The sequence below is a fragment of the Leucopleurus acutus genome, assembly GCF_964270905.1.
Source record: "Leucopleurus acutus genome assembly, chromosome: 4".
NCBI classification, from domain to species: domain Eukaryota; kingdom Metazoa; phylum Chordata; class Mammalia; order Artiodactyla; family Delphinidae; genus Leucopleurus; species Leucopleurus acutus.
This window is the reverse complement of record NC_139146.1, coordinates 150,919,586-150,945,968: the sequence shown is the minus strand read 5'-3', so window position 1 is coordinate 150,945,968 and position 26,383 is coordinate 150,919,586.

Below are 26,383 nucleotides of genomic sequence, written 5' to 3'. Positions count from 1 at the left end.
TGGTTTACAGAATCACTGTGTTGGTAACAAAATTATCTGATTTGTAAAGAGTGATGTTTGGATTACCATTTTATATACAATAAAATACAATTACATATTTCCTTGATGATTCATGGATTCTTTACATGTATTATATTCTCTCAGGTATTTTAATGTCATTTATACTTACTATAATTTACTCATTCATGCCTTCCACAAATACTATTGAGACTGTCGTATAAATTCTGCTGAAGTATCAACTAAGAGCGATTCTGGTTTACATAATGCTAGCTACTAAAGATTTTCCATATTTGACTGAATTTAAGATGTCATCAATTATAAATATCCCATTATTTCATGTATCACTAAGGAAGGAAAAACCACATCTGCTATTTAAAATTTTGACCTTGTAATTTCTTGTCACTCAGAATATTTATTTAATTCTTATTGAAAAAGCTCTTCTAGATTTACTTGTACATAGACTACTACCAACTCCTGTTGAAAAATAAATGCAAAATAAATTGCTTAAGATTATTTCTGAAGCTTTTTCATATTCAGAATCTAAAGTCTCTGAAACGTTCTACAATTCTAAGTGATTGATTTTTTTTTCTTTCATACAGAATGATCCTCTATTCCACCAAGGAAATTGATGAAGCATTAGTTCTTAAAAGAGAGTTCTACTATTGTCTCCAAGCTTCTTACACCCACACTACAGGTTTTGATGCTGATGCTTTCTTGATCTTAGCAGAAGATGTCAATAAACAGTTTCCAGATAACACACGGGAATCATTTTCCCCCTTAAATGGTTTTCACATGGGTTGTTATAAACTGCCAAGATGGTGCAGTTGTACTGTAATGCCCCCAGGAGTGACACATGCCGTAACTCAGTCTACCAATGTAAAGGCAATAAAAACTGTATCTCAACTTCCAACTGGCCAATAGCAACTACAAGTTTGCATATAAATTGCAGAAATGTCAAAATGTGTATTATATGCACGTCTTAGAACCACTGAACAACAGCGGCCATGAATTCACATTAATATTATTATAACTAACTTTTTCCATATATGTTTTTATGATAATAAAATCAAGAGTATGTGTATTTTGTAACCATTTCAAACTTTACTGGCAAACTGTTTTTCATATGTGTTGCTATACGATGTCACCCCTCCCTAAAATCTTCTACTAATCTTGTAAGATCCGGGATACTATATATATATTAAAATATATTAATATACTATATATTAATTTTTTCTCCTAACCAATCATTCAACCATCCCATCAGTTTTCTTTAACAACACCCATGAAAGTCAAATTTGAGTCACTGTCTTTTCTTAAACAATTATTTTCATTGTTTTTGTGTATAAAAACCATTTGAAAATGAAAAAATATCATGTGTTCCTATATGACAGTACAAATATTTTAGTGGTCATTAATCAAAAAAAACCATAATGACAAAAAGCTACTATACACTTAATAAAAATAACAATTCTGATATATAAATTTTTAAATTACAGTACATATGATCCAATGATATTATTTAAAAGTTAACAGAATGTTTCTTGTGCCTGTAAACATGAAGGACCCTTGCAAGGGTCCTTCAGGAATCTAAGGCCCAGAGTAGGAAGTCACTGCTGAAAACCAGCAATTCTCAACCTGATGTCATGTCACTCTGGTGTCATGATCAATTATGAGAATTTAAGCAACAAGAAAGGGAGTAGCTTGAGAAGATTCTTACTTTTGCCTCGATCCAAACATGTAAATTTCCCATGTCAATACATGTTCCATGACAAAATAGCCTGAGAATTACTGCTCCAGATGCAACTCAACCAATTCAAAGCTCAGTGCCCCCCCATCCTTCCTCCTGTGACCTGGCTGCATTACAAATCAAATGTATCTCTCTTTCCTTCCGAATCCTGTCATAGACTCAACAATCTTCTCACACGTGGCTCAGCCACAACCAACTCACTAGAGTCAATACTACAAGTAGAATCTATTTGCTGTCCCAAGTCTAGACTATATATTTTTTCACATGCTACATAAACCACCTGGTTCCTAAGGTTTTCTAAATTTTTCTTTCTCTCCTTTACAATCCCCTTCTTCTGTCTTCTCTATGAAATCTTTTCAAATCAAGAAATTTTTAGCAGATTCACACATCAATTAAGTATATGCATTGCACATATTATACATTCCAATTCAATTTAATATTTATTGAACTTCTACTTGACATGCCCAGCACTGTCACGGAAATTGTGAACACAAATAAAATATCTCACGATTCCTGGTCTCAAGAAATGTACAGAGTGGTATGTATACTTAAAAATAATTACAAAGTTTTTAAGGGTGCAACAACTTAAATACATAACTTAAATACTTACTATATCATAGAGGACACTAGAAGACATTTCACACAAGAGAACAGTATGTGAAAAGTCATAGAAAAATAAAACAAGATTATATTTGAACTAAACTAGATTCAATATTGTGGGAGTATAAGATCCCAAGAGAGCATTTGCTGGATTAAGGTAGAACCATTGGACAGGTCTCAAGTTTTTAAACAACTTGGCATTATATCTTTGAATATCAATTTTGCGTATGACAGGAAGGCACTGGAACTTTTAAGAAAAAATGCCCCATGATCAAGATAGCTCTCATAAGAGAAAAAAGAAAGAATAGTAGTAGGAAGACCAGGTAGTGAGTTGCAGCATTTGCTAAAGAAATGGAAGAAGACAACCTAAACTAGTGCAAAAGCGGTGGAGGAGGGAGGGTATTTAGACAGTTAGTTACAATCAATAGCACTTGGTAATCGATTAGATAAAGAGTGTGTTGTGGAATGAAGAGGAATTAAGGATGAATCAGAAAGCAAAACAATTACCACACACACAAACTATCAATTACAGGAGGGAAATCTGTCTGGCCTTTCAACAGAAAGTAGGAATCACTTAAACAGAAATGTCCAGCTTTGTTTCTGTATAGCTGCATAATTAGACTACCTTTAATAATCTCAAGAAGAATTTTGAAATTCTCAAGTAAACTATTTTGTTTTAACTTAAAGTGATTGGTAATAACACTAGTTTTGAGGTGGTGATTGTTGTTTTATGACCCAAGACTAGTGTCAGAAAAATCAATTAGTGATGCTTAAGCCCATCCCAAGAGTCTGGGTATCCTTGGCTTGCTGAAGATGAGTCACATTTCTTCTATATCTGTCACTGCTGCTGATTCCTCTAACCAACACAAATATTCCATTGATGGTTAAAGAACTTTTAACTGATGAAAGAGCTTCAACAACCATAATTTAATATTCATGCACTTGTATATAGCCGCTTTGTTACACCCTTATCCCACATTTACCTCATATATATGATTGCACAGCACTTGTCATGGAAATAGTCTCTAGGAAAGGTGAATTTTCAAGTTACATAAACTTTTTGATATACAAATACTTGCCCCAAATATGAATCTTTGCATATAGAGGGAACCAAGAAGCCAGAACAAAGAGTATGCATAAATTTCTCATGGCCAAATTTGGTGAGGTTTGGGGTGTCTATCAGGGAGACTATATAGCCTAACGGTTCACAGCAAGGGCTGTAGCGCCCAGCAGACCTGGTTCACGCCCTCGTTCTCTGTGACCTTGTCAAATTGCTTCATCCTTCACTCTAGTTTCCACATCTGTAAGATGAAATAATAACCTCTATTTTATAGGCCTGTCATACTAAGAGAAACAACTGATATACCATGTTTAGTATAGTGGATTGAATATAGAAAGTAGAGAAGAAATGGTAACTATTAAAATTCTCTTCAATGTAAGCAATAAGGAAATTTCCTCCATATAGTCCCTGAATCATTAAAAATAGGTAGGGAGCCTAGAGTGTTCGTTGAAATTTAACCCTTCCAAAGAAAAGAGTATGGGAAGGGCAGGGAAAGGCAACCTGAGGGTGAAGAGACCTGGTGAGCAGGCCCCTTTCCAGGTGACCCGATGAACATGAGCTGTGATGAAATCATGTTGATTGAAGGGACCCCTGTGGGGACACGATGGGAACGGCACTGCCCCTCAGCAGTGTTCCTCATGAGAACATCAGACAAACCCAAACTGAGAGGCATCCTACAAAAGAGCTGAGTAGTACTCCTCAAACCTGTTAAGTTACGAAAACAAGGAAAGATGGAGACACTGTCACAACCCAGCAGAGACCAAGGAAACACTAAACAGGACGCAGGGTCCTGGATAGGATCCCGGACTACAAAGGGGAAACTAGGGGGAAAGCCTGTGAAGTGCAAATAAAGCCTGGAGTTCAGTTTACAGCAATGCAGTAACGCTAATGGTTTCTTAGTTTTCATCACGTGGACCATGGTTGTGGAAAACGTTAAAAGCTGGAAAACTGGAGGGTACGTGTATAGGAATTGTCTATACCATCCTTGCAACTTCCCTGTAAATCTACATTTTAAATTATTTTAAAATAAAAAGTGTATTGAAGTGAGTGGGGCCACTTCACACCAACCCAAATGGCCATCATTAAAAAGTCTACAAATAATAAATGCTGGAGAGGGTGTGGAGAAAAAGGAATCCTCTTACATTGTTGGTGGGAATGTAAATTGGTTCAGCCACTATGAAGAACAGTAAGGAGGTTTCTTAAGAAACTAAAAATAGGGCTTCCCTGGTGGCGCAGTGGTTGAGAGTCCGTCTGCCAATGCAGGGGACACGGGTTCGCACCCCAGTCCGGGAAGATCACACATGCCGCAGAGCGGCTGGGCCCGTGAGCCATGGCCGCTGAGCCTGCGCGTCCAGAGCCTGTGCTCCGCAACGGGAGAGGCCACAACAGTGAGAGGCCCGTGTACCGCAAAAAAAAAAAAAAAAGAAAGAAAGAAAGAAAAAAGAAACTAAAAATAGAATTACCATATGATCCAACAATCCCACTCCTGGGCATATATCTGGAGAAAACCATAACTCAAAAAGATACATATACCCCAAGGTTCATTGCAGCACTACTTACAATAGTCAAGACATGGAAGCAACCTAAGCGTCCATCAACAGATGAATGGATAAAGAGAATGTAGTACATATGTACAACAGAATGTTACTCAGCCATTAAAAAGAATGAAATAATACCATTTGTAGCAACATGGATGGACCTAGAGATTATCATATTAAGTGAAGTAAGCCAGACAGAGAAAGATAAATATCATATGATATCACTTATGTGTGGAATCTAAAAAATGATACAAATGAACTTATTTACAAAACAGATATAGACTCACAGATATAGAAAACAAACTTATTGCTACCAAATGGGATAGCACGACAGGGGGCAGATAAATTAGGAGGTTGGGATTAACATATACACACTATTATATATAAAATATATAAACAGCAAGGACCTACTGTATACCACAGGGAACTATATTCAATATCTTCTAATAACCTATAATGAAAAAGAATACGAAAAAGAATATATATATAACATATATGTGTAACTGAATCACTTTGCTGTACAACTGAAACTAACGCAACGTTGTAAATTAAATATACTTCAATTAAAAAATAAAAATTTTAAAAATTTAATTCAGAAAGCAGTGGCGGGAAGCCATAAGATATACAAACCATGTAACTCAGTTTACCTAAAGCATGCTTACTTAAGTATTAAATAGATATCATGAATCTCCTCATTTTGAGACCTTACGGCTTTGAATTCATATAACTTCACAAGACAACTCAGGTCTTAATCCACACAATCTAAACTAGTAAAACATCTTAATACAGTGCCAAATGATATGGGTGAAAACACAAGACCCAAATAAAGCTTAAAAAGACTCAACCAGATATGGAGGGGACCTTACAAATGGAGGAGGAGTGAGACGAGGAAATCACCTTCCTCCCCACAAATACATCAGAAATACATCTACATGTGGAACAACTCCTACAGGACACCTACTGAACGCTGGCAGAAGACCTCAGACCTCCCCAAAAGCAAGAAACTCCCCACGTACCTGGGGAGGGCAAAAGAAAAAAGGAAAAACAGAGACGAAAGAATAGGGACGGGACCCGCACCTCTGGGAGGGAGCCACGAAGGAGGAAAGGTTTCCACACACTAGAAGCCCCTTTGCGGGTGGAGACTGCAGGTGGCGGAGCGGGGAGCTTCGGAGCCGCGGAGGAGAGCGCAGCCACAGGGGTGCGGAAGGCAAAGCGGAGAGATTCCCGCACAGAGGATCGGGGCCAACCGGCACTCACCAGCCCGAGGCGGAAGGCAAAGCGGAGAGATTCCCGCACAGAGGATCGGGGCCAACCGGCACTCACCAGCCCGAGAGGCTTGTCTGCTCAGCCGCCGGGGCGGGCGGGGCTGGGAGCTGAGGCTCGGGCTTCGGTCGGAGCACCGGGAGAGGACTGGGGTTGGCGGCGTGAACACAGCCTGAAGGGGATAGTGAGCCACAGCTAGCCGGGAGGGAGTGCAGGAAAAGGTCTGGAGCTGCCGAAGAGGCGAGAGACCACTGTTTCGGGATGCGTGAGGAGAGCGGATTCAGAGAACCGCGTAAACGAGCTCCAGAGTTACGCACAAGCTGGGGCTATAAGCACAGACACCAGAGACGGGCATGAGACGCGAAGGCTGCTGCTGCCGCCACCAAGAAGCCTGTGAGCGAGCACAGGTCACTATCCACACCCCCCTTCCGGGGAAGCTGTGCAGCCCGCCACTGCCAGGGTCCCGGGATCCAGGGACAACATCCCCGGGAGAACACATGGAACACCACAGACTGTTGTAATGTCACGCCTGCCTCAGCCGCCGCAAGCTCGCCCTGCACTCCGTACCCCTCCCTCCCCCCGGCCTGAGTGAGCCATAGCCCCCGAATCAGCTGCTCCTTTAACCCCGTCCTGTCTGAGCGAAGAACAGACGCCCTCAGGCGACCTACACGCAAAGGCGGGGCCAAATCCAAAGCTGAACCCCAGGAGCTGTGCAAACAAAGGAGAGAAAGGGAAATCTCTCCCAGCAGCCTCAGGAGCAGCGGATTAAAGCTCCACCATCAACTTGATGCACCTGCATCTGTGGAATACCTGAATAGACAACGAATCATCCCAAATTGAGGAGGGGGACTTTGGGAGCAACTGCAGACTTGGAGTTTCCTTTCTGCATCTAATTTATTTCTGCTTTTATGTTTAACTTAGTTTAGTATTTAGAGCTTATTATCACTGGTAGATTTGTTTATTGATCTGATTGCTCTCTTCCATTTTTTTAAATCTTTTTATATATATATTCTTTCCTTTTTCCCTTTTTGTGAGTGTGTATGTGTATGCTTCTTTGTGTGATATGTCTGTATAACTTTGCTTTAATCATTTGTCTTAAGGTTCTGTCTGTCCATTTTTTGTTTGGGGTTTTTTTTTAGTATACTTTTTAGCACTTCTTATCATTGCTACATTTATTTTTTGGTTTGGTTGCTCTCTTAAGTTTTTTTGAAAAATTTAAAAAATTTTTTTACTTTAATAACTTTATTTTATTTTACTTCTTTCTTTATTTCTTTTTTTCCCTCCCTTTTCTTCTGAGCCATATGTCTCACAAGGTCTTGGTACTCCAGCCGGGTGTCAGGCCTGAACCTCTGAGATAGGAACCGAGATCAGGACACTGATCCACCAGAGACCTCCCGGCTCCAGGTAATATCAATTGGTGAAATGTCTCCCAGAGATCTACATCTCAACACTAAGGCCCAGCTCCACTCAACGACCAGCAAGCTCCAGGGCTGGACACCCCATGCCAAACAACTAGCAAGACAGGAACACAGCCCCACCCATGAGCAGAGAGGCTGCCTAAAATCATAATAAACTCACAGACACCCCCCAAAACACACAGCCAGACGCGGTCCTGCCCACCAGAAAGACAAGATCCACCCTCATCCACCAGAACACAGGCACCAGTCCCCTCCACCAGGAAGCCTACACAACCCACTGAACCAACTTTACCCATGGGGGGCAGACACAAAAAAGAACAGGAACTATGAACCTGCAGAATGTGAAAAGGAGACTCTAAACACAGAAAATTAAACAAAATGAAAAGACAGAGAAATACACAGCAGATGAAGGAGCAGGTTAAAACCGACCAGACCAAACAAATAAACAAGAAATAGGCAGTCTACCTGGAAAATAATTCAAAGTAATGATAGTAAACATGAACCAAAGTCTACAAGAGACCCACCAAGTTTTCCACTGAAGTTTTCCACTGTAATCTCTTCAGATATTTTCTCAGTCCCTTTTTTTTTTTCTCTTCTTCTTCTGGGACCCCTATAATTTGAAGGATTATAGACTTCAAATTACCGAAGTCTACAAGAGACCCACTTCAGACCTAGGGACACATACAGACTGAAAGTGAGGGGATGGAAAAAGATATTCCATGCAAATGGAAATCAAAAGAAAGCTGGAGTAGCAATACTCATATCAGACAAAATAGGTTTAAAATAAAGACTATTATAAGAGAAAAAGAAAGACACTACATAATGATCAAGGGATCAATCCAAGAAGAAGATATAACAATTGTAAATATTTATGCACACAACTTAGGAGCACCTCAATACATGAGGAAAATGCTAACAGCCATAAAAGGGGAAACTGACAGGAACACAAGAACAGTAGGGGACTTTAACACCCCACTTTCACCAATGGAAAGATCATCCAAAATGAAAATAAATAAGGAAACACAACCTTTAAATGACACATTAAACAAGATGACTTAATTGATATGTATAGGACATCCCATCCAAAAACAACAAAATACACTTTCTTCTCAAGTGTTCATGGAACATTCTCCAGGATAGATCATATCTTGGGTCACAAATCTAGCCTTGGTAAATTTAAGAAAATTGAAATCGTATCAAGAATCTTTTCCGGCCGCAACACTATAACACTAGATATCAATTAAAGGAAGAAAACTGTTAAAAATACAAACACTTGGAGGCTACACAATACACTACTAAATAACGAAGTGACCACTGAAGAAATCAAAGAGGAAATCAAAAAATACCTGGAAAAAAATGACAGTGAATATAGGACGACCCAAAACGTATGGGATGCAGCAAAAGCAGTTCTAAGAGGGAAGTTTACAGCAATACAATCCTACAGCAAGAAACAAGAAACACCTCAAATAAACAACCTAACCTTACACCTAAAGCAATTAGAGAAAGAAGAACAAAAAAAACCCCCAAAGATAGCAGAAGGTAACAAATCATAAAGATCACATCAGAAATAAATGAAAAAGAAATGAAGAAAACAATAGCAAACATCAATAAAACTAAAAGCTCGTTCTTTGAGAAGATAAACAAAATTCATAAACTATTAGCCAGACACATCAAGAAAAAAATGGAGAAGATTCACATCAACAGAATTAGAAATGAAAAAGGAGAAATAACAACTGAAACTCCAGAAATACAAAGGATCATGAGAGATTACTACAAGCAACTATATGCCAATAAAATGGACAATCTGCAAGAAATGGACAAATTCTTAGAAAAACACAACCTTCCAAGACTGAACCAGGAAGAAACAGAAAATATGAAAACACCAATCACAAACACTGAAATTGAAACGGTGATTAAAAATCTTCCAACAAACAAAAGCCCAGGACCAGAAGGCTTCACAGGAAAAATCTATCAAACATTTAGAGAATAGCTAACATCTGTCCTTCTCAAAACCTTCCAGAATATAGCAGAGGGAGGAACACTCCCAAACTCACTCTATGAGGCCACCATCCCCCTGATACCAAAATCAAACAAAGATGTCACAAAAAAAACTATAGGCCAATATCACTGATGAACACAGATGCAAAAATCCTCAACAAATACTAGCAAACAGAATCCAAAAGCACATTAAAAGGATCATACACCATGATCAAGTGGGGTTTATCCCAGGAATGCAAGGATTTTTCAATATATGCAAATCAATCAATGTGATACACCATACTAATAAACTGAAGGAGAAAAACCATATGATCCTCTAAATAGATGCAGAAAAATCTTTCAACAGAATTCAACACCCAATTATGACAAAAACTCTCCAGAAAGTAGGAATAGAGGGAACTTATATCAAAATAATAAAGGCCATATATGACAAACACACAGCCAACATCATTCTCAATGGTGAAAAAATGAAACCATTTCCACTAAGATCAGGAACAAGACAAGGTTGCCCACTCCCACGACAATTATTCAATATACTTTTGGAAGTTTTAGCCACAGCAATCAGAGAAGGAAAAGAAATAAATGGGATCCAAATCGAAAAGAAAGAAGTAAAACTGTCACTGTTTGCAGATGACATGATACTATTCATAGAGAATCCTAAAGATGCTACCAGAACACTAGTAGCACTCATCAATGAATTTGGTAAAGTAGCAGGATACAAAAAATGCACAGAAAACTCTTGCATTCCTACACACTAATGATGAAAAATCTGAAAGAGAAATTAAGGAAACACTCCCTTTTACCACTGCAACAAAAAGAATAAAATACCTAGGAATAAACCTACCTAGGGAGACAAAAGACCTGTATGCAGAAACCTGTATAAGACACTGATGAAAGAAATTAAAGATGATACAAACAGATGGAGAGATATACCATGTTCTTGGATTGGAAGAATCAACATTGTGAAAATGACTATACTGCCCAAAGCAATCTACTGATTCAACAGAATCCCTATCAAATTACATATGGCATTTTTCACAGAACTAGAACAAAATATTTCTCATTTTGCATGGAAACACAAAGACCCAGAATAGTCAAAGCAATCTTGAGAAAGAAAAACGGAGCTGGAGGAATCAGGCTCCCTGACTTCAGACTATACTACAAAGCTACAGTAATCAAGACAGTACGGAACTGGCACAAAAACAGAAATATAAATCAATGGAACAGGATAGAAAGCCAAGAGATAAACCTACGCACATATGGTCACCCTATCTTTGACAAAGAAGGCAAGAATATACCATGGAGAAAAGACAGCCTCTTCAATAAGTGGTGCTGGGAAAACTGGATAGCTACAATTACAAGAATGAAGTTAGAACACTCCCTAACACCATACACAAAAATAAGCTCAAAATGGATTAAAGACCTAAATGTAAGGCCAGACAGTTTAAAACTCTTAGGATAACATAGGCAGAACACTCTATGACACAAATCACAGCAAGATCCTTTTTGACCCACCTCCTAGAGAAATGGAAATAAAAACAAACATAAACAAATGGGACCTAATGAAACTTAAAAGCGTTTGCACAGCAAAGGAAACCATAAATGATACGAAAAGACAACCCTGAGAATGGGAGAAAATATTTGCAAATGAAGCAACTGACAACGGAATAATTTCCAAGATATACAAGCATCTCATGCAGCTCAATGTCAAAAACTCAAAAACCCAATCCAAAAATGGGCAGAAGACCTAAATAGACATTTCTCCAAAGAAGATTTACAGATTGTCAACAAATACATGAAAGGTTGTTAAACATCACTAATCATTAGAGAAATGCAAATCAAAACTACAATGAGGTATCACCTCACACTGGTCAGAATGGCCATCATCAAAAAATCTACAAGCCTTAAATCCTAGAGTGGGTGTGGAGAAAAGGGAACCCTCTTGCACTGTTGGTGGGAATGTAAACTGATACAGCCACCATGGAGAACAGTATGGAGGTTCCTTAAAAAACTAAAATTAGAACTACCATATGACCCAGCAATCCCACTACTGGGCATATACCCTGAGAAAACCACAATTCAAAAAGAGTCATGTACCACAGTGTTCATTGCAGCTGTATTTACAGTAGCCAGGACATGGAAGCAAGCTAAGTGTCCGTCGACAGATGAATGGATAAAGAAGATGTGGCACATATATACAATGGAATACTACTCAGCCATATACAGAAATGAAACTGAGTTTTTTGTAGTGAGGTGGAGGGACTTAGAGACTGTCATACAGAGTGAAATTAGTCAGAAAGAGAGAAACAATTACCGTATGCTAACACATATATATGGAATCTAAAAAAACAAAAATTGTTCTGAAGAACCTAGAGGCAGGACAGGAATAAAGACACAGACATAGAAAGTGGACTTGAGGACACAGGGAGGGGAAGGGTCAGCTGGGACGAAGTGAGAGAGTGGCATGGACATATATACACTACCAAATGTGAAATAGATAGCTAGTGAGAAGCAGCCACATAGCATAGGGAGATCAACTCGGTGCTTTGTGACCACCTAGAGGGGTGGGATAGGGAGTGTGGGAAGGGGGGAGACACAAGAGGGAAGAGATATGGGAACATATGTATATGTATAGCTGATTCACTTTGTTATAAAGCAGAAACTAACGCACCATTGTAAAGCAATTATACTCCAATAAAGATGTTAAAAAAGAAAAAAAGTTAATAAGCTACCTCCAAAAGAATAATGAATAAATTAATTAAATATTTATGTACATAAAAAAGGAGGCCAACACATTAACAATTTTTAGTCTTATAACTTGGATGGTTCAAATTTAAGCATAAATGCATCTTTTCTTGAACTGCTCACTACCAAGTCGTATTTTTATAGCAATTTCAAATATGGAAGAAGTACATAAAAATAAATGCTAAATAAAAATAGATGAAAAATAAAGTCCCATCCAGGGTGGCTTCGCATTGCAAAGAGAGGTTAAATATATTGAACAGTTTAATGAAGTAGCACTTCTCTTTCTGAGTACAAGTGAAAACGAAAACAGGAACCCTATGACCATGAAATCTTTCCATAACAGATATTTTCTTCAAAGTTTGGGCAGTGAATACCCATGGGAAGTAACCCATTACCACCTGATCTACAGCACAGAGTATGGACAATTCCCCTTTGTATACTGTATACAATTTTCATATTTTGCTTCACACAGTAGGATGTGGCACAATACCTTTGCATGGATTTACAGTCATCCCTGAAATATTATGAGTCTGTCTCTCTAAAGGCCTTTCACGTTTGTTTTCTGCAACGTTACACTCAACTCTCACCAGAGCTTAAAACAGTCTTTGTCCTTTAGTATGTTTACAAAGGCTTTACCTCTCTAAGGTAATAGGTAATATATTATTGCTTCTTTGAATAAATGACACCCCGGTTACTGGAAATACTTGCTCTTCTGAGAGTATCTCTAGAAAGAGGTTATACTTTATTGTTCTCCAAGTTAAATAAACACAGAGATTGAAGCAAAGTGAGGTACTCTGCTATAGTTATAAGGAGTTAAGTGATAGGAGATAATTCACTTTCCTTTCAGGTAGTTTATAGGTATTTACTCTATAGAGTAAAATGCTAGATTTTTTTTTTAGGATAAAAAGGTGTAAGTAAGATAAGGTGTAGAAAAACTGCATTTCAAGTGTATTTTCCTTTAAATCTTGACATGTTATACAAAATACATCTTCAAGTATGCACTCATTCTAGCCCACAATATATTCCTCCTGACATATTCATACTCATCCAATACCTCCTCAAAATTATCAATTAAAAATATGTATTAAGCACATGTTCATCCAACAAATATTTATTGGGTGTCCACTATGTGCCAGTCTTTATGCAAGAAGGTAGCATTATTTTCATTCCATTAGAGCCATGTTCCCTCCATTAAGAGCACTTCCTAGGCCAAATTCCTTAATTGTCCACAATAACTTATAGCTCTCAAATCTATTTTTAAGGGAGGGGGAAGAAACTAGAACTAAAAATCCTGACAACTTTAACACGTTAAATAGAAATCTCAGAAATAATGTAATGGGAAGAAATCATTGCACCTGAAAGCTGCAGGCCTTAACATAGTAAGAGAGAAATTTAGAACTTGCCTTTATTATTGAAATGGGGTATTAGCTTAAGGAAACAAATCAAGTAACCAAAAGTATATGAGGCACAATTTGTTGGAGGTTAAGGAAGTTGGATTTTTGTGGCCTGAATTAAATCTGATACGCTCAATCTAAGCATTCCAGCCGGGGCTGCAAGACCCTAGATGTACAAAGGAGTTTTCCTATTTGGTGCAACTGATGAAAATAACCTAGCTCTCAAATACTGTTCCAGTCTCTGTTCCCTGATTTTCCGAGGTTGGGCCACAGTTGAGCTACTTGTCTAGTGGGCCAGTTTTCAACAGATGTCTAATTTGAAGTAAAATATCTCAATTTTCCATAGAATTCACACACTATCTAACAAAATTCTATCGACAGGTGTGTTCAGTGGAAGAAAAACATCTCAATCAATAAATATGGACCCACCTGTCGCCTGGGAACCCGTAAACAACCGAATAAAAGTCAAAACTTAAGTTACCTAAGCCTAATCTCCCAGGACCAGGAGATTTATAAAAGACTAGGTGTTGAATTCAGCCCTAAGTGGCTCTCTCTGCCCCACCTACTCCTTCCCCCAGCACAGAATATCATTATCATTATAATCATCTTCATTATCACAAAGAAGTTGCCTTAATGGCTGCTCTCAGCTCACCTTCAAAACCCTCTGGCTGAAACAATATTTCAGACGATGAACCGTACACCAGGCTGACTGGAGCCAAACGGTGTATCCTTATGGGAGTTTACTGCTGGCCATAACGAGCTTTTGAGATATCTATAAACGCTAAAGCCTAGCCTTCTGTCTGTCCACGGAGGTCTCAATATAACCTGAAATTTCAAAAACGGCAATTTCCCCCAAGGCCCAAATCTCCTCTCTAGAGATTTTCCAGTCTCCTGACAATTTCCCCTCTTTGAACTAATATCTTTACAATACTGTTGGAGAAAATCATGCATGAAATTAACAGTGATACTAGTTTGAAGGTAATAAGTCCAATCAGTGCATCAGATAGCTACATGCAAAATAATAAGAGGGAGATTTACTCATTTGCCAAATCTGACTCAGGGTGGTGACAAAAAAGAGGTGGCATTTAAAGTGAACATTAAAGGATAAGGAAGATGTGAATAGAAAGGGGAAAAAAAGATGGGAAAACAAAAGAGAAAGCTACTCCACACAAATGTGAATATGTGCCTGCCTCATCTGCCTAGGATGGGGTCTTTGGAGAGAGATCATGAATAACAAACACACTAAAAATTAAGGTGAGACCAGAACTTAAAATGCCCAGACACATAATTAACTATTTAATGTGCTGACAACGGGAGACATTTAAGTTTTATAAAAGAGCACGAACTTCCAGGACTCTGAGACGACGCTAAAGGAGAAAAGGCATGAGAGGTTGGGGAACCAGATATACTGATCCATGGCAGTGGCAGTAGAAATGAAAGATGAGAATGGAAGACAGAAGTATTTTGAAGATATAATTGCCAGGAACCGACAAATAAGGAAAAGAAAGTGGAGCACTATGTATTTTCTAGCTTGGGTGAAAAATAGTTACAAGAAACAGAGTAACTGTAAGGCTGTCTTAAATTAGATTTGGATCTAACGGCACTGAATTCTGTAGAACAGAGAGGGAATAAGTTCATCTGACAGAAAAAGTATTCTCTTTAGAGCTAAGTGGACGACGCTGGATCTGTGCATTAGGGATGCATGAGCACAGTGCTGATAGCTAAGCCTTGGGAGTGGGTGCACTTACCCAAGGAGAAAACCAGTAAAAGCCAGTAAAAAAGGCCAATGTCAGAAATTTAAAGAACTCATATATATATATATATATATATATATATATATATATATATATATATATATATATATATATATATTTCCCCCCCCCCGGTACACGGGCCTCTCACTGTTGTGGCCTCTCCCATTGCAGAGCACGGGCTCCGGACGCGCAGGCTCAGCGGCCATGGCTCATGGGCCCAGCCGCTCCGCGGCACGTGCGATCTTCCCGGACCGTGTCCCCTGCATCGGCAGGCGGACTCTCAACCACTGTGCCACCAGGGAAGCCCAAAAGAACTCATCTATTTAATGAGAATCAAAGAGTCAAAGAAGAAAACCAACAGGGAAAAAAAAAAAAAATCAATGGAATAAAGGAAGAATGCCAAAGGTTCAACAACACGGACGGCAAAAAGAATGAAAATGTCCCAAAGTGGAAGAAAAAACACTGTAGAAGGGTTGAAGGCTGGCAGAGTTCATGAATTTGGCTGACTTTGACAAAGGAGTCAAAATGAAGTGTGACACAAAAACGTATCTGCAACTCCTAAAAAATTGAGAAGTTCAGTTACAGAAGACAAGGCTGGGAGGAAGCCTAGTAACACTTTTTTTTATGTTTTTGAGTTCTATTATAAAGAATATTCTAATTAGGCCTGAATATTATTTTAAGAATATTCTTTAAGAATATTCAATGAAGGCCTGGAGAAGGACTCTATCTGCAAAAGGAAGTTCAGTTAGGCATAATTACAAGCATATGTTCATGCTTACAGATATAAGGCTTCAAAATGAGATCTTTAAAATCACTAATAGATGTTTATCTTTCTGGAGTGGGAAGAGTTGGACACCAGGCATTCCACGCTGGGATCTGTGATTTTCACTCTGCCACTGGAGCTGAGCGGTGTTCTGTCTCTGGTTTGGAATACGGCATGCCTACAGGCGAACATACAGGCTGTCAGCTGCCCAGCTCATGTATGCCTTCCTTCTTTCCATAAGGGGTCCCTGGAGCTCAGTAGGCCCCTCTCTGCATAATGATTTGTGACCAAACTTTATGATTTGTTTCTGTAGGATAATCTTAAGAAACTCAATCTTTTAATAAGAGTACACATTTCTCTTCTAAGAAATGAGGACTGTCTTTATGGTGAAGGAGAGTACTTTCTGGAAGCACCCAGAGGAAAGGGGCCAGCTTGGACAGGTGATCTAACTTTCTGAGTCTTTGCTTCCTTTTCTTCCTCCTTGATACCTCACGGGATGAAATGAGGGATCAATGAGATGGTGTGTGGACCACTTGTCAGTGTGCCTGGCACAGAGCAGGTGTTCACAAATCACCATCCTTCATCCCTAGAATTCCTACATGGAATTGTAGTCACACCCTTTCACCTGTTCTTGGACCACACAAGTGATATTAACTAAACACAGGGCTCGGGGGGTTTGACTTCACTCCACCAAGCTCTCACTACCCCAAGTACCCACGCCCCATGCCCCCGACCTCCACCACCAACACACCCACACACATTTCAGGTCTGGGATCTTAAGTGAAATTCATGAGGGCGAAATAAAGGGAATTTGATTTTCTTAGTTGCTATTAGGAAAGAAGAAACTTACAGCCCCCGTGGGCATTACTGTGATGATCAACACCCTGAGTGATAAGTCTGAGCAAAGCTCCCCTACCCCTATCCACTGCCGGCATTTAAGACATCAAGCTGAAATGCTATTGAATCCCTTCCAAATGGACTACTGCAAACTATTTCATTCTAAAACACATTCTTAAAAACAATCAAATTATGAATGAATCCCTAAAGACTTGAAGATTGCAAGCCACGAAACAGTACAGAAGCTTGCAATTAGGATCATCAATAGGAGATTGCAAAAGAGATGCCAGAAATCATGTTAAATGATTAGCTATAACCAGAGGGAGAAAAAACAAGTGTAAACGTCCCAGAAGATAATCCCTGAGCTCAGAGCAAGTTACAGGAGGAAAATGCAAACTGTGAGATCTCCAGCCACAGTTGATTACGTTCCAAAGAAGCAAACCAAGCCAGTAACATAGAAGATGTGTTACTAATGTAAGCTAAGAGCCTCTATCTATACTGCAAGTGTATTTTGAAATACATGAGAAATCATGTGTGACCTGCCAGTGACTCTCCCTGCCACTTCGTGTCTTTATTCATTTTGAAACTATTTAGAGTCAGTCAGCAGCAGTAGTCAAATATGGCTCAGACTTCTTTAAGGATAATTTCCGAGAATTTACATAAATTCTCAGAGTTACCTATTTTGGATTTCAAGTGTTAACTCACTCCAATGGAAATACCTTATATTGAGATGGGTTACAGCAAGGCACAAAACAAGATACGTAATTTCCCTAAAGTACAATGAAAACACCTGTGATCCTAGAACTTATGAATGCTTCCTGATTCCTTAAATACTCACTTCAAAATTTTATGTTCTTGAGGCATCCATCATTTTCTCATGCTAGGTCTTTATAAAGTATGTCCTTGAGCAGCAGAATTGTGTGTTACGGGGTCCACAGGTTTTTGTTTCTTTTGTTTTGTTTGTGGGAAGAAGAAAGCTAAATTTTGTAAATAAACCATTTTTATTTAGTTTTTGTTTAGAAAAGTTGCTTTTTAGATTTTTAGGTGTTTGGTGAATCTGAATGTTTTCGTCGAATAGATTTATGAATGTGGACATAGCCTAAGTTTCCAACATCATTTGTAAAACCCCGAAACACATTGCTTTGATTATATGGACACCCTCATTCATCAAGTCACACCTTAATTACTCATTGCAAATTTCATGTGCACTACGTATGTCAGACACTATCCCAGGAAATGGGAAACAACTGTAGTCCAAAAAAGGCAGGATCCTTACCCTCAAGTAGATTGTACTCGAGGTAGGAAAACAGATACTAACCAAATAAATACAACATACATGCAGATACAAAATTAACAAACTATGAGTCAGTACTATGAAGGAAAAGGAGACTATTTTGAGAAAGACTAACACTGTTGAGTGGTGGCTTCAGGATGAAGCTGTTATTTAGATGAAATCAGACAAAGAAGTAGGAGCAGGGGTCCAAAAGCAGGGAGAGAACACACAAACAGCAGTTTTCTTTTACTAGAATTCTAGGAAGTCTTGAGAAATTATCTACTAAAATCAAACAGTCTCATTTTTTAGAGAAGAAACTGCATTCCAGAAAGAAAAGGTGACTAGTCCAAGGTCACAGTCCAAGTCAGAAATCAAGCCTTGTTTCATAGTTGTTGCTAAACTCACTTCCCCTTTCCTTTGCCACATCACTCATCCTCCTGCACAATCCAGCTTTAGGCAATTCTCTCCTCACTTGTTTCAGGAAATCATTAATACTCACTTGATTTCAAGTTACCTCCTAGACCCTTCTCTAATATTCCTCAAACTGAGATTATAATCTATACTTGTGACAAACGGTAAAATATTCCTCTTAAAACTGAGGTGAACAAATGGTGATTAAAAGATGAATGAATGTCAAAATGTAAGTCAGTGCACACCCAGAAAGTTTATAAATTAAAACAAAACAATAAGTCCTTTTGTGCCCATCTATCACCTCTCTGGAAAAGAGGGACAATATTTAATAAAATAAAAGAGAAAATATTAATTTAGCCTTTTACACAAAAGATATTGATTAAAGGTTAGGTATTCAAGGTGCCATAAATTAATCATCGTCAATGAAACATCTACTCATTGAGTAATTTTAAATGTTGGGAGAGGTAATATTTAGGGATGTTACACACTCGTTTTCTGTATTTTCTTACACTGTGGCCCTCTAATCTTGAATTATTTCCTTCTGACTTTTGAATTTTAAGCCCTCAGGGCTGGATGAATAGGAAAAACTCTTGCTTGAACAAAACATCTAAAGATTCGGGTGAACACAAAAGGAATAGAAACTAGATGCCCTCACAACCCACAACTCATGTCTTGTCCAGCAAGATATAGCTTCTCTAGATTTTCTTAACTGAGGACAGAACTCTAAGATGAGTTTATAAATCTAGGGAAGAGGGAAAAATTGAGCTGTGCTTTTCAAAGATTTGGAAAACTATACTCCAGTATTTAGGTAGACAAAGGCTCCCAGAGGTCCTTACAGCCCAGCATGATAAGGGGGTAACCAAATGAATTCTGATGCATCTAAAGGGGATGGATCTGAAGGGGCTCTGAGCTCAGGAATGGAAGGGAAAATTAGCAGCAACGGGTTCACTCCTCCAAGGCTGAGATAAAGTGATGGACGTGTCAGTGGTCCATGAGTGTATGTGTGGCCATCCCAACCCCATGTAATCCCTGTATTACCCCACTGTCTCCTACCTCCTACCCCCAACCCCCTGGGCAAAAGGAAGGAAAAGCCTGAATCCAATGCCATTGCATTTCTGCTACTCAAGGAATAGAGACCCCCATGAGAAATTAAATTCAACAACAGCAACAGAAATATTGTTTGTGGATTCAGACGGTCACCCTCTACATAAGAGACTGTGCTAAATGCTAAAGGTACAGATTAATTTAAAAATAGATCAGGGAGTTCTACTCAATGCTCTGTGGTGACCTAAATGGAAGGAAATCCAAAAAAGAGGGGATATATGTATACATATAGCTGATTCACTTTGCTGTACAGTAGAAACTAACACAACATTGTAAAGCAACTATACTCCGATCAAACTTAATTATAAAAACAAAACAAAAAAACAGGTTATGCCCTTAAATTGGTGCTACAGCTAGGAGACAGAGTATGGGCACAACAAAAATATAGGCAGGGCTTCCCTGGTGGCGCAGTGGTTGAGAGTCCGCCTGCCAATGCAGGGGACACGGGTTTGTGCCCCGGTCTGGGAAGATCCCACATGCCGCGGAGCGGCTGGGCCCGTGAGCCATGGCCGCTGAGCCTGCGCGTCCGGAGCCTATGCTCCGCAATGGGAGAGGCCACAACAGTGAGAGGCCCGCGTACCGCAAAAAAAAAACAAAAAGCAACAACAACAAAACTTAATTTAAAAAACAAAACAACAGGTTATGCCCTTAAATTGGTGCTACAGCTAGGAGACAGAGTATAGGCACAACAAAAATATAGGGAAACGTGTAATGTAACAAGACCAAGAAGCTCTAAGCTGGTGCAACTCCCTAATTGTGCCTCCTTTCAGGAAGAATATATGAGCTCAATGTTCAAGTCTTCAAAACTATTGTGCTGTAATGCTTTCAAATCATGTGTCTTCATTCACATTATTGGCCACTTGAGCCTACTAAACATGTCAAATTTTCAAGTTGTCTTATAGCTACACTGACTCTTTTATATCTGCCAGATGGGGTAGCTATACACTAATGAATAAAGAGCAATATATGAAAAAGCTGGGGTGACAGGACCAGAAAATGTGTCTCTACTTAGAGTACTCAGATCAAGCATCCTTTCAGAAATCACAAAGCTTAATAGGATATCATTAATTCTAAGTAGAACAAAATCACAGTGATGCCATGACTTGACATAATTCACAGAGGATCTTGACATTTCATGGAAGCCTAGCATTGAATGTGAGATATATCAGCAAATATTAACTGAGAGTACTTACATTAAACTGTGAAGCGTATGTGGAGGATAAATTATCTGCTATTTTCCTTTCTGGATTCCAGGACAAAGAAATCAGTAGAGAATGGTAATGATATCATTGGTGGAATCTATTGATTTCAAATCTCGCTCTCTAAAGATGGATCTGTGAGCCTGGTTTTCTCAGAAATGCAGCTCACTCTGCACTCCTTGTACTTCTCTGATTACCCAAGCTCCAGAAGAGATCAACTAATTATGTGAGATGATTACAAAAGCTATTATTTAAGAAAAAGCAAAGTATAAATTTTTTAAAAGACGTATGATCTCATAAAATGATCACTGGATAAGAAACAGAGAAAAAGAGTGTTGTCTAGGCATCATGTAAAAATTCCAGGGCTTCCCTGGTGGCGCAGTGGTTGAGGGTCCGCCTGCCGCAGCAGGGGACACAGGTTCGTGCCCCGATTCGGGAAGATCCCACATGCCGCGGAGCGGCTGGGCCCGTGAGCCATGGCCGCTGAGCCTGCGCGTCCGGAGCCTGTGCTCCGCAATGGGAGAGGCCGCAACAGTGAGAGGCCCGCGTACCGGAAAAAAAAAAAAAAAAAAATTCCATATTAGTAAAAATAGATGGACAGATAGATAATAAAAATATATATTGTGCAAAGAGAACATCAATTTAGGCATAAAGAAAAATTAAGCAGCAAGAACAAATAAACTTGAAAACAGGACAGAAATATAATTATATAGAATTAGCTGCCCTGGATATTTTTAAAGAAGGTCTATTTTACCATTGATGTACATGGCAAAAAATTTTTAATCCTTTTCTATAATTCTGGGAAACTACCAAGTGCTGGTTAATTCATAACCAGGACTTAGTGTGTGTGTGTATACACATACATACACACACATATACACACATACATAGTGTATACACATAAAGCGTCTTGTGTGAGTGTGTGTTTGTATCATGTCTCTGCTTCTCTGTGTCTGCCCCATTCCACCCTCTGCATTTCAGAAAAAAATCAATGGTAACAAGACCTTTTTGGCAGAACCGTCCCTGTGGGTCTGAGAGTTTGCTTACAAGTCTACAGATGGTGTGCTGTGGGTCAACAGTTCACCTCTGGGTCAAGACCATGAGGCACAGTATCCTCAAGCAGGGGGCTGGGTGCAAGGCAGTATAATTTAGAAAAGTGGCTACGGTGGCAGGCATCACCACTGTTAAGAATTAATAAACTATGACGTGCGCTTTTAACACATTTATAGGTACCTTGAGGACAGAAGAAATTCCCGTCTTCCTGTACTTTTTTATTTCTATATTCAAGGCTTAGCACAGCTCAAGGACACAGTAACCAACCAATAACTAGCTGTGGAATTGAATCAAGTTCAACAGAATAAGATCCATTGGATGGTAAGCCCAAAGATATTAAGGCGGAAAAGAACTAAGCCAGAAACTGAATATGTATGAGGAATTTCTAGGCGAGCCAGGTAACGGTAACTCTGTGCTTTGTTTAATTACTAAACAGTGAGTCACAAAGAGCGATTACGTTGCTTGCTCTTTCTCTGATGCCTGACAGCTCCCTTATCAGGAAGATGTGTAAAACCAAACTCAGGCAGTGCAAAAATGAACACATAAAATGATGTTGCTTTTAAATTATTTTCCAACTCATTAGGAAGAATAGAATTTGAGTTTTACTGAACTACCTTGAGAAGAAAGTGTTTTTATAAAGAACATGTTGATTTAAGAGACCATTAAAACCATTGTTTCTGAAAATGTCTTTGTATCTTTATCAGAAAACTGAAATTTATTTACAACAGTAGATGCTATATTTATTATTTCATGGTGTTTAGTCCTTTACCACGTGTAACAATTTTCCCTGCAAGAAATTTAGTTGCTTAAATTATTATCTAGCTCCTTAATTTTAAATCATTAAACAAAATAGTAGAAATATAGTTTCATAAGGAAACTTAGAGAACAAAGCAAATGAGATCATTGAAAAAATATAAAAATATATTTATCACACAGTTTAGAAATTTTTCTAATAATGACAGTGGATAGTGAATATTGATTCTTTTCTTCTCCATTTAGCAATTTGTGGGTCTACATTAAAATCTGAAACAGATTCAATCTTAAAAACCTAGTTTCAAGATTGTGTGCTCAAACTTTCCACTAAGAACCCTTTCCTTCTTATGAGGTTTTGCCTTAGAACTCATTTTAAAGAATTCCAGGGAAAGGAAAAGGTGGAACCATTCCAAAAGCTCTGTACATGCTGCATTTGCCTCCAGGGACAAAGAAGTTGCTCTTTATCGTTTATTTATGCTAAAAGGTGAGTGTTCTTGAATTAGTTATTCTTTTTCGTTGACTGTGCTCTATACTGAATTGTAGACAGACATGTATTGAGCTATCATTATGAGGATTACTATTCAAAACACCCAAGATTCTCTTAAACAAGCTCTCAGTCACTCTCTAAGGTAATCTTGGGGCAGAAGAAAGAAAAAAGATAAAATATGAATTTCAGTTACAGAAATAGCTTCTTTAGCTTTATGGCTCAATATGAAAGTAACCAAAGTTAAATATTTTGGAACATCTTGGAATGGGATACATACAATTAACTGATGCCTCTACTATGCATATTTTAAGGAAAAATAACATACTCTTAAAGAGTACAATTCATTGAACAATTCTTCAAGAAACCGTTCCACTGACCATCTGTCCAAACCGTGTGTTTAAGTTCTGAAACATTTAAAAAGAGATCCGTGTAGTTAATTTTCAGTTGCTATGGAACTAAGAGAAAAAATTATGGTTCCAAATATTATGTTGAGTCACATTTACCTTGGTGATTATTTTGTGTGTGTAAACATTTTTTTCATAATCTGATTAGATGAAATTTGTCAAGGATTTGCAATCTCATCTGGGTTACAACTACTCCCAAAAATTTTTGGTGCAGATGTGTTTCACATAAGAAATACATATTTACATGGAGACTAGGAATTAGATGGCAACAATGTTTACGCATCAAGTAAGAAAGCCCCTATCTAGTGACTAAATGTGTCATGAAGCTCTTCCTGAGATGGACAGAAGCTTTATGGCTTTCTCATTAATGTTTTGAACAATGATTCTCTTGTCTTTTATTTTATTTTTTTTAATTTATTTTTGGCTGCGTTGGGTCTTCGCTGCTGCATGCGGGCTTTCTCTAGTTGTGGCGAGCAGGGGCTGCTCTTCCTTGCGGCGCACAGGCTTCTCATTGAGGTGGCTTCTCTTGATGTGGAGCATGGGCTCTAGGCACGCGGGCTACAGTAGTTGTGGCTTGCGGGCTCTAGAGGGCATACTCAGTAGTTGTGGCGCACGGGCTTAGCTGTTCCACGGCATGTGGGATCTTCCCGGGACTGATGAACCCGTGTCCCCTGCATTGGCAGGCGGATTCTTAACAATTGCGCCACCCGGGAAATCCCTTGTCTTTTATTTTGGACCAATTTTTTTCCATCTTGCTTCCCTTTGATCCCCAAGTTTCAAGTAAGACCCATAATGATAATATCACCAGCTTTAAATAGCTCCTCAGCTTAATGAGTTTCCTCTCCAAAATCATGTGTATTTTAAAGGAAACTAAAGCCATGAATAACTGAATGCATCATCTTCCCAAAAAATCCCTCTCCCTAGATTGCCTAACTTGGTGAATGACAATTAAATCGACCCAAGTCACCCATTCATTCCAGCAACCTGAGAGTCAGAATGAGCCTTCTTCCCCCACATTCAATCAATTATCAAGGCCTGGCATTTTTTTTCTTATTAATAATTCTCAAATTCACTACTTCTCCTATATACCTATTAATCTGCCCCAGTTCTGATCTTTGTTATCTTTTGCCTGAAAGAAAACAGCTTCCCCAGCTTCAGTTGCATCCATTCTAATCCATTCTCTATTCAGATGTCAGAGGAAGGGCTTCAAACAATATATCAAATTCCAACATTCCCCTGCTTAAAATCCTTCACTGCTTCAAAGATAAAGTTAATATCCTTCAGCTTCCACACAGAATCCCTCGCTTACGCTCATGCAGCATGTTCTGTGACTGTACCCTCTATCCCAACTTGCTCCGTGGTACTTTCTGATCTGTATCAGAATGGATCATTTCTTTCATCATGACTTCTGTAAAGACTAGAGAAAAATACATTTCTGTCAAGTTCAGACCTTAAGATGGAATGTTCATCACAACTTGTCTCTAGGGGTAATTATCCTTGGTCTTATTTGCTAGCATGACAGAGCCATACAATGAGAGAACTAACTGTACCGATCTTGTGCATCACACTTCTCTAGGGAAAGTCACCTGGAAATAACTGGTCTCTTTCCACACCACCCAAGCGATAGAAGGAAGGACTCAATGTTTATTTTACCTAAGAAGTTTTCTCAACTGTATGTAAGCCACTGACTCTCAATAATTCACTTTGCTCTGCTATGAGCATCGCTTTACTTTGGGAACAGGAGTTTTGCCAGTCAGTACTTACATATGCACCCACTGGGGTAGGTGTGACTTTAACCCTGAGAACTCCAACCAAACTAAAATACACTTAATAATAGTAAGTGTTAGAAAATTTACTATATTCTAGAGACTACATCATGTGATGCAATTTTTAGACCCTGCAAAAATTGTACATAAGTATGTTAGTCCTTTGTTAGTAATTTATTCATGTGGCCCTTGCCATCATGCCTTTTATTTACCATCTCCTAATCACTTCTTATTCATATAATTAACCTATCTTGAATCCTGACTGTGTGCTATGTTCACTATGTTTACAATGCAATGGATTTTATTCCACTATGCTCACCGAAATGAAATCTCTCAGGTCCTTTTCCCTTTACTCAGTCAAGAAATTGCTGGAAAATTTATACTTCGACTACTTGTGTTAGGTAGTGGGTCAGAGATGAGCAGGTCCCTGCCCTGTCCTGGTTGGGGTCATCGTTTCCTTCCCCACCTGGACACTGGGGATCAGGGCATGCCCAGAAATCCTCCCTCTTGTGGTCGAGCACCACTAAGTTTCCAGCATTGTCAGGACCAAGCAAGAGGAAGCCATCAGCACAGGTTGGCACAGGTGCACCAAGACCCAAAAAGTGGCTCAAAGTAACCCAGGGTTCATCATGCCATATTTGTAATAAACTAGCATTGCAGTTTTTGCCCCGCCATGGGTTTCACTCGGGTGCTTATGGGTAAGCACCTGTGCACAAGCAGAAACGTTATAGAACCTAAAGCAGTCGGTCAACTTGTCAATCAAATGATACAGGACACAAGGAGGGACTTTCGACCACTCTGAAAAGCCAACCCTAC